The 15,654-nt window shown below is 40.8% G+C and overlaps 1 non-coding gene across 1 annotated transcript; it reads right to left on the bottom strand.

The window, feature by feature from the left end:
• Positions 1-14,147: 14,147 nt before the first annotated feature.
• On the bottom strand, positions 14,148-14,282 carry LOC134382871 (small nucleolar RNA SNORA1). The gene has a single exon (XR_010024133.1). It is a non-coding gene; the product is annotated as a small nucleolar RNA SNORA1 (small nucleolar RNA).
• Positions 14,283-15,654: the final 1,372 nt, after the last annotated feature.

Here is a 15,654-nt window from a genome sequence, read left to right as displayed (position 1 = left end):
TGGTGGAAACGGGTGTAGCAGAACTTTTAGTGTACGCTGTGTGGAACTTGTAGAACACACCATAGTGGCAGACTGCAGCTTTGGAGCAGCTGAAAGTTTGAATCTCATGTCTGCCACTCCCTAGTGAGACTTTGGTCAATTTACTTCACCTTGGTGAGCCTCAGTTCACAGAGCATAATAATGATTGTACCCACCTGAGAGGGTGGTTATGAGGTTTAAATGACAGTGTATGTAAAGCCTCTGGTCTGGGCCCTACATATTGTTAATCCTTATCAGATGGTAGCTGCTCTTACAGGAGCCCAGACTAGTCATCCAGTGCCTGGCAATCTGGACTCTAAACTGCTACTCGCACGTGTCTAATATCAGTGGTGCCCCATATGTGACAACTTTCCCATACTCAAGGACCTTGGGTTTACTATCACCCCTAAAATCAGTTGTCTGTCATTCTTTATGCTCCAAGAAATCTCCTTTAGCTACGCACTCCCAGTCCTTTGCTATCTGAATGGTCCATTCTTCTATCGTTGACTACACCTTCCTGGCTCTGTATCATTACCCACTGAGGATTCTTTATTTTCTCCCTAGGGAGGGTCAGAGGAAGACCTAATAAAATTCACTGAACAAATTACAGGAGGAAAATCGTCATACTGCTTTACAAGCCAAAATTAAAATTCTCAGTATTGTATATTCTAAACTACAATTTAATGAATAGTAAGGCAAAAGTTATAAGGTTTTTTGGGTACAAAATAGAATTTACTGTCTTTTGAGAATGCATTTAACATGGCACTTTCCAGCACAGTACATGAAAATTTTGGTTTTAATCATTAAACTCAGTTGTAATTTCATATAAAATTATGGCATTTTAAATGAACTGTTTTAAAGTGGCTAAATGTGCAATTTAAATTTCTTATAAACTCCCTAATTACATTTTAAGGTATATAGAGACAAAAATAATCACTTTCATGCTTCTTGTAAAATTAATTAAATTCAAAATACTAATGAAAATCTTGCAGATATTACATTTGTGCAAATAGAGACCAAAATCCTTGCTGTACAGCTAAATGTTTAATTACTAGTTTTCCCACTACCACTGTTGTATTTATAAGAATAAGAAAAGTGTTAATAAGTCCATCCATCCATTCATCATTTTATTCACTCATTTAGTCAGTCACTAATTTAAACTTTACATCACCTGCTTTTAATTATTTGTTAGATTCTAGATAGATGAGCATATGAGACTGCCCTTTACTAAGCTTAAGACAGAAGATGAGACATGATATAGCTGAGGAGGAAGAGATTTCTTTGAACTTGGAGGTAGTATTTGAGAAGATAGAGATTGTCTTTTAAAAAAATGGAATAAAAGATTTTAAAAAATCATGGGCTTTGAAAGCAGAACACCTGGATTTTGGTTCTGGTGCTACTCTTTACTAGCTGTGAGACCCAGAACAAATTGGTTAAACCCTCTAAGCTTTAATTTCCTTGCTAATAAAATGGGAGATGTTATAATATTATCTCACACGTTTCTGAGGACTAATTGAATTAAAATAAGTAAATCACAGTACTTTGCACATAGTAGGTATTCAATAAATTCCAGTTCTACTGCCTTCACCTAATTTCAGAATTCAGGACTAAAATAGTTCTGATCTATTTTTTCTAATATCTGGGTCTCTGGTTCATTCATTTATTCACTCATTTAAAAATTCATTGAACACATACAACCTGCCTGGTAGGTACTGGTGATACAAAGATAAATAGCTCAAAATCCTTGCTGGGTATAATGATTTAATAGAGAAGAAAGATCAGTAAATAAATAGATTCAGTATAGGGTAATAGAAAAGGGGAAGGCTGCAAGGGGACTGGGAGAGGACGCACTGCCTTTGCCCTGGAAGGTGAGGATGCGGGAAGTATAGATTTGTGGTTGTCTTGGCAACTGGTACTGCATAAACATGTTCTATGAAGACTTTTCAACCAAGCAGTCTTAGCAATCCTTTAAAAAAACCCTCCCATTTATTAGACACCAGTGAAAAGTGGTGCGGAAGTCCAAACAGTTGACAATAGTGGGAGGCAGAATCTCAAAGTCCAAGAGCCTGGGTCCAAATCTGTGCTTCATCTTTTACTAACTGTGTGCCCCTGGGAAGGTTATTTAGCCTCAATGAGCCTCAGTTTTCTCACCTGAGGATAAGAATTGCATGCACTTCGTCAGATACTTGTGACTCTTAAGTGGAGGGAAAAAAAAAAAAAAGTAACCCCCTGAACTCTATGGTTGGCACCAGGTGTTTGGTTAAATATTCAGTACATGTTGGCTACTGTTACTAGTTCTCTAAGAATTCTTACAGACATTAAAATAGGTGTTTTTCTTTTTAGAAGAACATGCTCCATTTATAATGGCAAAAATAAAAAAGCTCATTATTATTATTATCCATGTGTTCTTCCAGTTACCTGTTCTCCTACTTGCCTAGCACATTACTGCTTTGGAAAGGTGTATCTGTTAGAGCAGGGAGAGGAACCAGCACTTGAGGGTCTGATATTCCCTCCTGTCCTAACTTCACACCTGCTGCTTCTTGGTCCCCAGTCACAGCTGCCCCTTGAACAGAGTGAGGGAACTGATCATACTCAGGCATGTCCTATGAGCAGCTGGGATGTTCTCTATGGAAGATCACTTCAAAGAGGAAGTACCTCTCTGACAGAAACAACTGTGTTTTCACTCAAAGTTTAATTATGACCATTGTGACTTGGTGAACACAACAATTTCACAGGATTCCCTACAATATAAGCTCTTTTGAGCCTACGTTTATTTACTTTTTATCCTCCCGCATCATCTGGCACAGCGCCTGATACATGGAAGATGCCCCCAAATGATGATTAAATTTAAAAATAAAGTATACCAAATGCGACCTGCACGGAAGCCATGTTCAGAAATAGTTTGCCTTTTTTTTTCTTTTTAAGAAAATTAAATAACTTTTTAAGTTGAGTATTTAAATGCCAACATTTCAGTCTTTGGCGACTGCTAGGTATTTGGTTTCATGGCTTCGTGTTCACATTTCCAGGAACCCAGACACAGACACACACCTACTTGTTCTCTGTTATTCTGACAGCACCTAGTGCTTGTGGGTGAGGTTTGGTTATGTCACAAAGCCCTCCTCGGGGTTGCAGGATGACTCTCTGAGCTCAGAGGCAATAGGGACAAATGCCAAACCTAAATCCAACCATAAGCTTCCGTTTCCTCCTCTCAGAAGCACACATAATCCATGGGTTTAGAGAGGCTGCCACACCTTTCACCTGCTCTATTAGGCTGTAATTCATCTTTGGAGCAAAGGGATTCCAAATGTAAAGGCCAGACCGCCGGGCAACTGTCCTGGCATCTAACAGAGTGATTCTGTGTCCCAGGGCATCTACCGAGCCCGCCAGGTGAGGCTGAGCGACCGGATGCAATTTCACCTCCGCTTCCCCAAATTTTAGTGATGAGTATGACAGATTCTTACAGGCCATCAAATGCAGCTTGGGCTCGACTCCACTTTCAAAGGAGAGGGCGGACTCTGAGTGTAATTACTGGATCTCACTAACACCCGCCCCCGCCCCGCCAAGCCTCCAGGCTCAGAAGCCGGGCGGTGCCTGACTGCACAGGCTGTCCCTGGCACGGAGAACAAATGCCCCGGGCGCTTTCCATTTGTCACTTGCCAAAAGGCGGCAGCCCATGTGCACTCAAAGCCTGGCTTGAGAGCGTTCCAGCGCCGTGCTCTGTGGGTTTGCCGTTTGTCCTCGCTCATACTTCTCTTGTGTGGGAAGCGCCCCGGGGCCCCGGGGCAGGGCCTGGCACGCTGGGCTTACCCGTGATCTTCGCCGCCCTGAGTGTCTGAGGCCAGCTCCGCCCGCCGATGGGAGCAGCCAGGCTCCGGAGGAGGCTCACGACTATTTTCAAACGCGCTGTGGTGTGTTACTTTCCTCCAGTTCTCGAGTCTGACTGCGGCACGTTGTTTGCCTTTTCTTTTTTTGTTTTAGGCCGCAGAATGTTAAGTCCCAATTTTGCATTTCCCGATTACATTCCTTTTGTAAATTCTGCAACCCAACTTTTCAGACACGGCAGCATAACCTGTTAGAAATCTCCTAAGGAGTAAAATACCCGGTAACCAACTCCATTTCCCACTCCCCTCCCTTCCCATGATTTTATTTCTACTTAGCATCCAGTCTGTAATGTCTTTTATTAAGAGCAGAAATTTAATTATGTACATATTTGAAACCTGAACCCATTAAGTCTATAGAACCCTTGAAAATGCCATTTGCCAGGTGTGCTGTTTCAGTGAATGTGCAGAAATGTTGCACAATTAGGTTTTAAGGCTGAGGGACTCGCTTCTTAGATAGAGAAAAAATGGCTTCGTAGACATTAGAAGAAATATGGAAAATGCGGGAAATGAGTGAGAAATGAAATTAACAGTATTATATCCATACTAAAGATATTGGGAAGAGACGTTAAAGGAAAGGAGGAATGAAGACTGAAATGTAAAGGGAGCTGATTCCTGCTGCTGAAGCTCAGCCTTCCCCTTCATTCCCCTGCCTCCCTGGGTCCTCCCCGTACTGAGTCAGTCACTCCCTCTGCTGTGTCTTTGTACATAATCACACCCTCCTCGTGTGTCTGTGTACCCTTACGTGTATCATTTTGCACTGCACATTACCATCAGGATTAATTAACTGTCTTTCCTACTAGACTGTCAGCTCCTAAAGGGCAGGTACCGTGAGAAATGTCTAGGACAGTGCCTCCCATAGAGCAGGCTGAGTCATGTTAGTGTGTGTGTGTGTGTGTGTGTGTGTGTGTGTGCGTGTGTGTGTGTGTATGCGTGTGTGTGTGTGTGTGTGTATGGTGGCGGTGGGGGTGGTAATAGTGCCTGTGATGGGCAGGCCATGCACAACTCCAGATCCCCCTTCAAGAAAGGACTTGAAGGATGGTCGGTCAGTGGACAGGCTTCAGCTCTCAGCCCATCCAGGGGTGGCCTCAGCTGTGTAGAGTTGCCTCTGCCCAAAGTCACACCCTCTTTGGGGTGTCCATGGCTATGCTTGGGGCCAGCCATCTCCACCTGGCTGGGGTCCACTCTGAAGGGCCATGCTAGCTCCAGAGCTTCTCTGCGGGCTTGGCCGAGGCTCTTGGGGGCCTCCATTGCGATATGACTTTTCTCTCTGTTCTCTCCTATTTTCAGCCCTCACTTCTACAGGTGTTTGTTTCAAGGAGCTCCTAAATAAACACTCTGTGTGCTAAATCCCGGCTCAGAGTCTGTTTCCTGGAGAACTCTACCTGGAACATCCGAGGTTAAAAAATAATAAGGGACTGGAGGTGGAGAACTTAAAAGGAAGTACTTTAATATCTTAAATAGTGTGGGAGGTTCTAGAGGAGAATGAACAAATATAAAAGCTGAAAAAACCAAGTAGTCCGGCGGAAAGAATAATGCCGGGAGTGCTCAGAGCAGGTGCTCATGCTGGCTCTGCTGAGAGCTGAGTGCATGACCTCTGAGCAGGCATGTCACACCCCTGAGCCTCCCTCCTCTTCTACAAAGAGACGGAGTTGGAAGAGCGTGTCTCCAAAGTTCCTCGTCTCTAACCTTCTATCAGGCTCTATTAGAAGCTCTGGGAACATTTAGTGACAACCTGGCTTTGAACAAAAGGTTTTCAAAGATGACCTCAAAATTATAAATCCAGGACACAAACCTGAAGTCAAAGAAAATGTAGCATTCAGAATTGCAGGTGGTAATAGAACATCCCTCAGAGACTGTCATTCTGACAACTCACAAAGACAGGTGTGAAAAAGAGATTCTGGTGGTAAGTGCTTGTCTAGAGCTAACTGATGCCTTTCAAGGGAAATGAGATAAGAGAACGTAGGGGGCTCAGCAGACAGTGAAAGATTAAGTGACATCTGAGAAAACATAATCATTGACATTTAAGATGAAGAGATTGGCAAAGAGGAACAATTGTATAGTTTCAAAAATAAAACAGAAATCAAGAAGTTTGGCTAAAACTGAAAACTGGAATCTTGCTTATTTCAATTTTGATTTCAAGATCCTGTGGTTTGTATTTTGCCTTTAGTTAAAACAGCAGTCATTCAACAAATAATTACTAAATGCCTACTTTTACTAGGTAAGTTTCTTTGGTGCAGTCAAAAAGAAAAAAATTGTAAAAAAGAATTTATGGTAAGGGTATGAATTACAGAATGGAAGGAAAAGCTTAACCTCCTTTTTCTTAAAATTAGAAAAGGTGTTTTTTGTTTGTTTGTTTGTTTGTTTTTTAATTCAAGGAAGATCTTTCCAGTGTGGTCTGATGCAATTCAATTTCCTCCCAGCTCTTCCAGGAATTTATTGATTATTCTTTCTATTTTAAAGTCTCTATCTCCCTAGTGCCTCCACTTCCTAGTGTGCTTTCACATTTCTCTCATATTAAAAAAATGAAACAAAACAAAACAAACAAAAAAATTCCTTCAGTTACTGCATTGTATTTTTCCCTTGAAAAATTTACTCTGCTTTTTTTGCATTTACTTCCTCACCTCCCAGTAACTGTCTCTTCCAGCTGTTAGATGGTTACACTCTGCCATTGCACTGAAGCTGTTCTGACAAAGAATGCTGTGTCACTGGAAGGTAGTCCTATGAGAGAAAGAATTTTGTCTGTTTTGTTCACCACTGTGTGCCCACTACCCAGAGTAGTGTCAAGCACATACTTGTTCCAGAAATGAATAAATGTCTTCTTAATCACCACAGCAAATAAACTCTGACTTCTTGTCTTACTTGACTTCTCAGTAGCTTTGTCATTTAAAAAAAATTGAAACATAGTTGGTTATACATATTTGTGGGGTACAGTGTTAACTATTGGTATTTGTATACAATATGTGGGGATTAAATCTGGATAGTTAGTATATTCATCATTGCAAAATGTAAACATTCTCCATGTCTATTAACCAATTTCTCCTTAACTGCCTTCCCCTTCCCCTTTCCCACCTCTAGTAAACACAGTTCTGTTCTCTTCTGAAAGTTCAATTTATTATTGTTATCTTTCTCTCTCTGTTGCTGTGAATGGGAGAATTTCATTCTTTTTTATGGCTTAGTGGTATTTCATTGTGCATATATACCACATTTTCCTTATCCAGTCATCCATTGATGGACATTTGGGTTGGTTCCATATGTTGGCTATTGTAAATAGAGCTGCAATGAACATGGGAGTGCAGGTGTCCCTTCAGCATGATGATTTCATTCCTTTGGGCATACACCCAGTAGTGGGATTGCTGGATCGTATGTCGGTTCTATCTGTAGTTGTTTGAGAAACATCCGTTCTGTTTTCCATAATGGCTGTACAAATTTACATTCCCACCAACAGTGTAGAGGGTTTCCTTTTCTCTTCATCCTTGCCAAGATTTTTTAGTATCTGTCTTTTTGATATTAACCAGTCTAACCGGGGTGAGATGATATCTCAGTGTGGTTTTGATTTGCATTTCCCTGATGCTTAGTGGTGCTGAGCAATTTTTTTTCATGTATATGTTGATCATTTAAATGTCTTCCTGTGAGAAATGTCTATTCAGCTCCTTTGCCCATTTTTAAATGGGATTATTTGTTTTTTTACTGTTAAGTTGTTTGAATCCCTTGTATATTCTGGATGTTAATCCCTTGTTAAATGTATAGTTTGCAAATATCTTTTCCCATTCTGTAGGTTGTCTTTTCATTCTGTTGATTGTTTCCTTTGCTGTACAGAAGGTATCTAGAATGACATAATCCCATTTATTTTTTCTTTTGTTGCCTTTGCTTTTGAGGTCTTATTCACAAAGTCTTTGCCCAAACCTGCATTCTGAAGTGTTTCCCCTATGTTTTCTTCTAGCAGTTTTGTAGTTTCAGGTCTTATAGTTAAATCTTTAGTCCACTTTGTGTTGATTTTGGTACATGGCTAGAAGTATGGGTCTAGTTTCATTCTTTCACATATGGATATCCAGTTTTCCCAGCACCATTTATCAAATGGGCTGTCCTTTCCCCATTGTATGTTCTTGGTGCCTTTGCCAAAGATCAGTTGGCTGTAAGTATGTGGATTGATTTCTGGGTCCTCCATTCTGTTCCATTGGTCCGTGTACCTATTTTTATGCCAGTGCTATGCTGTTTTGGTTATATAACTTTGTAGTATAATTTGGAGTCAGGTAGGGGTATAATGCCTCTGGCTTTATTTATTTATTTTTGTTCAAGATTGCTTTGGCTATTTGGAGTCTTTGGTTGTTCCATATGAATGTTAGGATTTTTTTTTTTTTTTTTTAATTTCTGTAAAGAATGTCACTGATATTCTGATGGGGATTGCATTGAATCTGTAGATCACTTTGGGTAGTATGGACAATTTTACATTGCTGATTCTTCCAATCCATGAACATGGAATGTCTTTGTATCTTTTTGTGTCCTCTTTAATTTCTTTCAGCCATTATTTATAGTTCTCATAGAGGTCTTTCACCTCATTGGACAAGTTTATTCCTGAGTATTTTATTTTTTTTGATAGCTATTGTAAATGTGCTTGCTTTCTTGATTTCTCTTTCTGCTAGTTTGTTGTTTGTATTTAAAAACACTACTGATTTTTGTGTATTGATTTTGTGTTCTGCAACTTTACTGAATTCATTTATCAGTTCTAGGAGTTTTTTGGTAGAGTCCTTAGGTTTTTCTATATATAGGATCTTGTCATCTGCAAACAGGGACAATTTGACTTCATCTTTTTCAGTTTGTATGTCTTTTATTTGTTTCTCTTGTCTAGGTACTCTGGCTAGTACTGCAAATACTGTGTTAAATTGAGTGGTAAAGGGGGCTCCCTTGTCTTGTTCCTGTTCTTAAAGGAAAAGCTTTCAGCTTTTCTCCATTCAGGATGATGTTGAAGGTGGGTTTCTCATATATGGCTTTTATTGTGTAGAGATACTTTCCTTTTATACCTGATTTGTTGAGAATCTTTATCATGAAGTCATGTTAAATTTTGTCAAATGATTTTTCTGTATCTATTGAGATGATCATGTGGTATTGTCCTTGATTTTGTTCATGTGGTGTATCACATTTATTGGCTTGCTTATGTTCAACCGTCCTTGCATCCCTGGCATGAATGGCACTTGATCATGATGTATAATCTTTTCGATGTGCTGTTGTATTCTGTTAGCTAATATTTTGTTGAGGATTTTGGTGTTTGCATTCAACAAGGATGTTGGCCTGCAGTTTTCTTTATTTTTTTTGTTGTATTACCTGGTTTTGGTATCAGTGTGATGTTGGCCTCATTGAATGAGTTTGGGAGAATGGCCTCTGTTCCAGTTTTTCAGAATAGTTTGAAAAGGATTGGTATTAATCCTTCTTTATAGGTTTGGTAAATTTAGCAGTGAAGACATCCAGTCCTGGGCTTTTCTTTGTTGGGAGACTGCTGATTACTATTTCAGTCTTGTTGCTCATTATTGGTCTGTTTGGGTTTTCTATTTCTTCTTGATTCAGTCTTGGTAGTTTTTGTGTGTCCAGAAATATATCCATTTCCTCTAGGTTTTCAAATTTGTTGAAGTTAAGTTATTCATAATACTCTCTAATGATTCTTTGTATTTCTGTGGAATCAGTTGTAATCTTCTTTTTCATTTCTGATTTTTGTTATTTGAGTCTTCTCTCTTCTGTTTTTAGTTAGCCTAACTAATGGTTTGTATATTTTGTTTACCTTCTCAAAAAACCAAGCTTTTATTTTGTTGATATTTCATATCATTTTTTTTGGTTTTTATTTCATTTATCTCTGCTCTGATCTTAATTATTCTTTTCCATCTACTAATTTTGGAGTTGGGTTACTCTCGTTTTTCTAGTTCTTTGAGGTGTAATGTTAGGTTGTTTATTTTGAGTCTTTCTGTTCTTTTGATGTAAGCATTTATTGCCACAAACTTCCCTCTTAGTAGTGCTTTTGCAGTCTCCCACAGGTTTTGGTATAATGTGTCTTTATAGTCATTAGTTTCATTTCCTGTTTAATTTCTTCTTTGACCTATAGGTTGCTCTGGAACATGTTTAATTCTGGAACGTGTGTTTATATAGTTTCCAGAATTTGCTTGTTATTGATTTTTAGTTTTATCCATTGTGGTCTGAAAAGAAGCTTGAAATGATTTCAATTTTTAAAAAATTTGTTGAGACTTTATTTGTGACCGAACTTGTGGTCTATCCTGGAGAATATCCCATGTGCTGATGAGAAGAATGTATATTCTGTAGTGATTGGATGAAAGGTTCTGTAGATGTCTGCCTAGTCCAGCTGTTTTACAGTATAGTTTAAATCCAGTGTTTCTCTGTTGATTTGTTGCCTAGATGATCTGTCCAATGTCAAGAGAGGGGTGTAAATGTCCTCCACTTTTATTGTTATGGGATCTATCTCTCTCTTTAGTTCTAATAGTGTTTGTTTTTTATATCTAGGTGCTCTGATGTTGGTGCATGTATATTTATGATTGGTATATCCTCTTGCAGGATAGATTCCTTTATCATTATATAATGACCTTCTTTGTCTCTTTTTATCATTTTTAAAGTCTATTTTATCTGATATAAGAATAGCTACTCCTGCTCATTTTTGGTTTCCATTTGTGTGGTGTATCTTTTTCCATCCCTATGTAGTCAGTGTGAGTCTTTCCAGATGAGGTGAATTTCTTGTAGACAGCATATAGTTTGGTCTTGTTTTTTAATCTACTCAGCCAGTCTATGTCTTTTGAGTGGGGAATTCAATCCATTTACATTTAGGGTTGTTATTGAAAGGTATTGTCTTACTCCTGGCATTTTACTGATTTTTTATTGTTTTAAAAATATCTTTTATTCCTTTCTTTCTCTTTCATTGTTTTCTCTTTGGTGTTTGTTGATTTTTGAAGTGGTAAGATATAGTTTCTTTCTCTTTCTTGATTGCATATCTGCTCTCCAAGTGGGTTTTGCTCTTTTTCATGTATTCATAGTAGTAATTATTGGGTTTTTTTGGATTCCAGATGTAAGACTCCCTTGAGAATTTCTTGTAAAGCTGGTTGTGTGGTGGTGAACTCCCACAGTTTTTGTTTGCCTGAGAAATACACTATTTCTCCTTCATTTCTGTAGAATAGCCTTGCCAGGTATAGTATTCTTGGCTGGCAGTAGTTTTCTTTCAGTACTTTAAATACGTAATCTCATTCTCTCCTGGCCTGTAAGGTTTCTGATGAGAAATCTATTATTAGTCTAATGGGGGTCCTCTTAAGTGACTTGATGCTTTTCTCTTGCTGTTTTTAGGATCCTCTCTTTGTCTTTGACTTTTGACAGTTCAACTGTAATTTGTCTTAGAGAGGACCTTTTTGGATTGAATCTGATTGAGGATCTTTGAGCCTCTTGGATCTGGAAGTCAATATCTCTCCCAATATCTGAGACGTTTTCTGCTGTTATTTTGTTGAACAGATTTTCAATACCTTTTCCTTTCTCTTCCCCTCCCAAATACCCATAATTCAGATGTTTGTATGCTTGAGGTTGTCTCACAGCTCTCAAATGTTTCTTCATTTTAAAAAAAATCCTTTTTCATTTTTGTCTGCCTGGGTTATTTCAAAAGGGCTGTCTTAGCGGTCAAGAATTCCTTCTTCCACTTGCTTTAAGCTGTTGCTTAAGCTCTCAGTTGCATTTTTTATTTTGCTGAATGAATCCTTCAGTTCTATGAGTTCTGCTACATTTTCTTTTAATATGTACTAATAGTGTTCCTCCTTCATATCCTGGATTGTTCTTCTTATTTCATTGTGTTGTTTATCTGAGTTTTCTGTTATCTCATTGAGTTTCTTTAGGATTGTTGCTCAGAATTCCTTTTTAGTTCTTTTACAGTTTTCCTGTTGTTTGGGATCTGGTACCAGAGAATTATTCTATCCCTTTGGGGGTGTTATATTTTCTTGTTTTTTCATATTTCTAGTATGCCTACCTTGATGTCTGGGCATCTGGTAGAGCAGCTGCTTCTTCTAATTCGCAGGAGTGGCTTTTGAGAAGAGAGACTCCCTCCTGTAGATATGTTTTATATTGACTGCTGGGTAGGGTGTTTTAGTTTTGGTTCTGAGTAGATGCAGTAGTGTAGTCTCTGTATGGTTACTTTGACTGTATTCAGTGTTGAAGTTGTCTGTGGGTGCCTCCATGGCCTAGGCACTGGGGCACTCAGTAGCTTCTTGCTGAAGTGAGTGATGCTAGGTTGGTTCTTTGAGGTTTTGGGCAAGATCTTGGATTTAGGGGGAGAAGCTCCTGTATGCCCTGCCACTTTTTGGCTGAGGTCAGTGACCCTGGGTGGTTTTGCTGGCACCCTGGCTAGTGACCCATGACCCTGATAGGTGCTCTGGAGTGATCTGAAGTTCTTTAGCTTAAATGGACAACTCTGGGTGGGAATCTTGGGGTTTGGGATTAGGACCTTCAGATTTGAGGGGGATAATGGGGGTGCTTAGCAGTCCCTCAGCTAGAGTGGGTGGCTCAATCATGTCCCTGAGGCTCTAGGCAAAGCCCTGTACCCCCAGGGGAGGCATTGAGGTACTCTGTGGCTTCACAGGGTGGAGATGCTCAGTGGAGTACTTGGGTTTGTGTGTGGGGCCTTATATTCTCAGGAAGAACACTGGGGTGGTTTGCAGCACCACTGTTTAAGTGGGGTACTTTGAATGAGATGTTAGCAGTTTGGGGTGGGACCCTTCATCCCCAAGAGGGATGCTGGGGCCTTCTGTAGCTGTTCAGCCGGAGTGGTCACTCTGGGCGAGGCTGCTATGGTTAAGGACAGGCCCCTATGATCCTAAAAGCATTACTGGCACACTCTGGATTTCCTCAGCTGGAGTGGTTGATCCTGCATGGGGTCACTGGGGCAGTGTGGGCAGGCTGCTGTGCCCCCAAGAGAGATGCCAGATTCCTCTGTAGCCCCCTTGCTGGAGCAGGCAGCCCAGGGTGGGCTCACTGGTGCTGCAGGCTTGTGTCTTTGCCCAAGAGAGGCATATGAGTCCTCCACTACCTCTTTGTGGTCGCACAGGATGCAAGGGTGCCTCACTAGTGAAGATGGGGTAGCCAGCAGTGGCTAGATGCCCAAATTAGGCAGTTTTCTGATTCCAGAATGTGTGTACACTGACCACCTCCATCCTGAGGGTGGCATCCTTGCTGTACTTGGCTGCCTGTTCCCAGGGTGCAGGATGCCACATGGCTGCAGGTGTGCGTTGCCCAGTGCAATTATGCAGCCACAGGGGAGTGAGACCTCTGCAGGGGCTAGAGCAACATGGTCTCAGGTGCTGGGGCACATCTCAAATCTGGAACAGCTGCAGAGATTTAGGGCCCAGGGGCTGTGGGCAATTTAGTAAGTGACTTTCCCTGGGTGAATTCAATCTCATGTGCTTACAGGATTTCCCAACACCAGGCCTCTGTCTGCAGAGGTAGGCATGTGGGTTCTCCCCCTACATTTCATGGCTATGAGTACTGTGTGTGCATCCCTCCTAAGTACTGTATGTGCATCCCTCCTATGCTGTCTGCACTAGGCCTGATTAAGATGCCTTCTGGATCTGCAAGGAGCATGTACCAACCCCTTCTGTCCTGAGAGTGGCACCCTCTCTGCACTGTTGTCAGGGCACAGGGCAGAAGCCAAGAGCCTATCCTGGTCTCAGGCTTGCCACAGCAGTCTGGTGGGGGTGTGTGTACCTCCCAAGGCTAATGCAGCAGTTCCTACACCAAATGCATAGCCACAGGGGCAGTGCAGACTCTCCCATGGGTTGGGTTGCAGGCCTGCTCACCTTCCCACAGTCATAAACTCTTCCTGAGTTCCCACCACTTCAGAGTGGGGGATGGGGCAGTGTTCACTGAGAAATTTTCTGTGGCTTTTGTGATTATCCTGAGTGTCTGCACTCACTATTGTCTCTGCTACTCCCTCAATGCATTCCTTCTTTCTTCTCCTGTTCCTCTCTTCCAAGTGTAGCTGTGCACTCAGTGTATTCTCTGTCCTTCTGAAGGGAGAGATGAGCAATGTTTCATTCTAGTTGGCCATCTTGCTCCCCGCAAAAAGTTTTGTCATTTTTGATCATTTTTTTTTCCTGGAAGTTGAATTGTAGAAAGCACATTGATTATTTTGGCAAATGATCTAAAATATATTATTCTTTATTCGTTTCTAATATTGAAAAGTCAATATTTTTCTCTTGTTATATATTTTCAGTCATGACCTTAGCAAAATGTTGCAGCTCTCACTGTCACCCCTGTAATACATTTACCATGATGGAAGCACAGCCTGTGTCTCAGAGTAGCCACATTAACAATTATTGAATACGATAATCAACAGTGCCCATTCTCACATAGAATGAAGCTATTTTTGATCACTTTCTCCTTGAAGCTCACTCATCTTTTGGTATTTACAATTTAATTATTTTTCCTTCTTTTTAAACTTTTTATTATGGAAAAATTTAAACATATTTAAATATAGGGAAAAAAATAAAAAGACCTAGTCACCCATCACCCAGCTTCAACTCATGGCCAACCTTGTTTCATCTAAGCCTTCATGCACCGCCCACTCACTAATTTGAAGCAATCTCAGACATTGTGTTATTTTACCCATACATAGGTCAGTTTGTATTACTAAAAGAAATCTTTAAAAAGGCATAACCATACTACCATCATTGGACATACAAATTAACAACAATTCCTTAATATCGTCAACTTCATTCTTGCTTGATTTTATTTTTGACCCCTTTGATCATTTTGGGGGGGGGATGGATATCATTTTGTCTCTATTTCCTCCACGTTATCTCACTGGTGAATTGAGGAGCAGAAGCTAAGCATGGTCAGACCCTTCTGAGCTGCTTTCAGAGGTAGCTGGGCTGCAGGAGTCCCACACATCTGCCACGGCCATAAGAGAAGATCCCAGGATCATGTCTGCCATGCCTGGGTGAACTCTTAGAATCCCCACCTCCTTTGGCCTACAACCAAGCCGACACTTTGATCTTCAGCTATGTGATTCCCACATCTGCCTCCCAATCAGTTCTGTACTTGGAAAGAAGAGTGATTTTGAGCCTCATCAACGGAATATGAGTATTATTTAGAAACATGGAGAAAAAAAAAAAGCCAGACAAAAAGCTAAAGAGTTGACAGTAGTTGCTTCTGGGCAGGCATAAGGGATGTGTGGGGTAAGCAGTCATTTTCTGATTTAAGCCTCACCTGTGGTATTAGTCCTTTCTGTGTTGCTATAACAGAATACATGGAACTCAGTGATTTATAAAGAAAATGAAATTGATTGTTTACAGTTTCTGAAGCCGGGAAGTCCAGAGTCCATCTCGTGGTGGCAACAGTGACTCAGGTGTCTCACATTGCAAGATGGTGGAAGCAGAGAGAGCAGAGAGAGAGGGACTCTCCTCTCTCTTAAAGCCCTCAGAACCACGCCCATGACCACCAGTTTTTAATCCATTCACTAGTGCAGGGTCCTACAACCTAAGCACCTCCTCAAGCCTCTACCTTTCAATTGCCGTAATGGGATTTCCCACCCTCTTAACAGTCATAGTGGGGGCTAAGTTTCTAATACATAGATCTTGGGGGACACAATTCAAGCTGGAGTGAATTTTGGGGGGACATAAATCAGTCCACTACACCTGCCCAGGCACAACAGAGGCGGACAAGCTACGAGCAGAACATGACCCTGGGAGCTTCTCTTATGACCGTGGCAGATGTGTGGCACTCCTGCAGCCCA

Source organism: Cynocephalus volans, chromosome 7 (genome assembly GCF_027409185.1).
Source record: "Cynocephalus volans isolate mCynVol1 chromosome 7, mCynVol1.pri, whole genome shotgun sequence".
NCBI lineage: Eukaryota > Metazoa > Chordata > Mammalia > Dermoptera > Cynocephalidae > Cynocephalus > Cynocephalus volans.
This window is presented reverse-complemented; position numbering and strand designations above follow the sequence as displayed.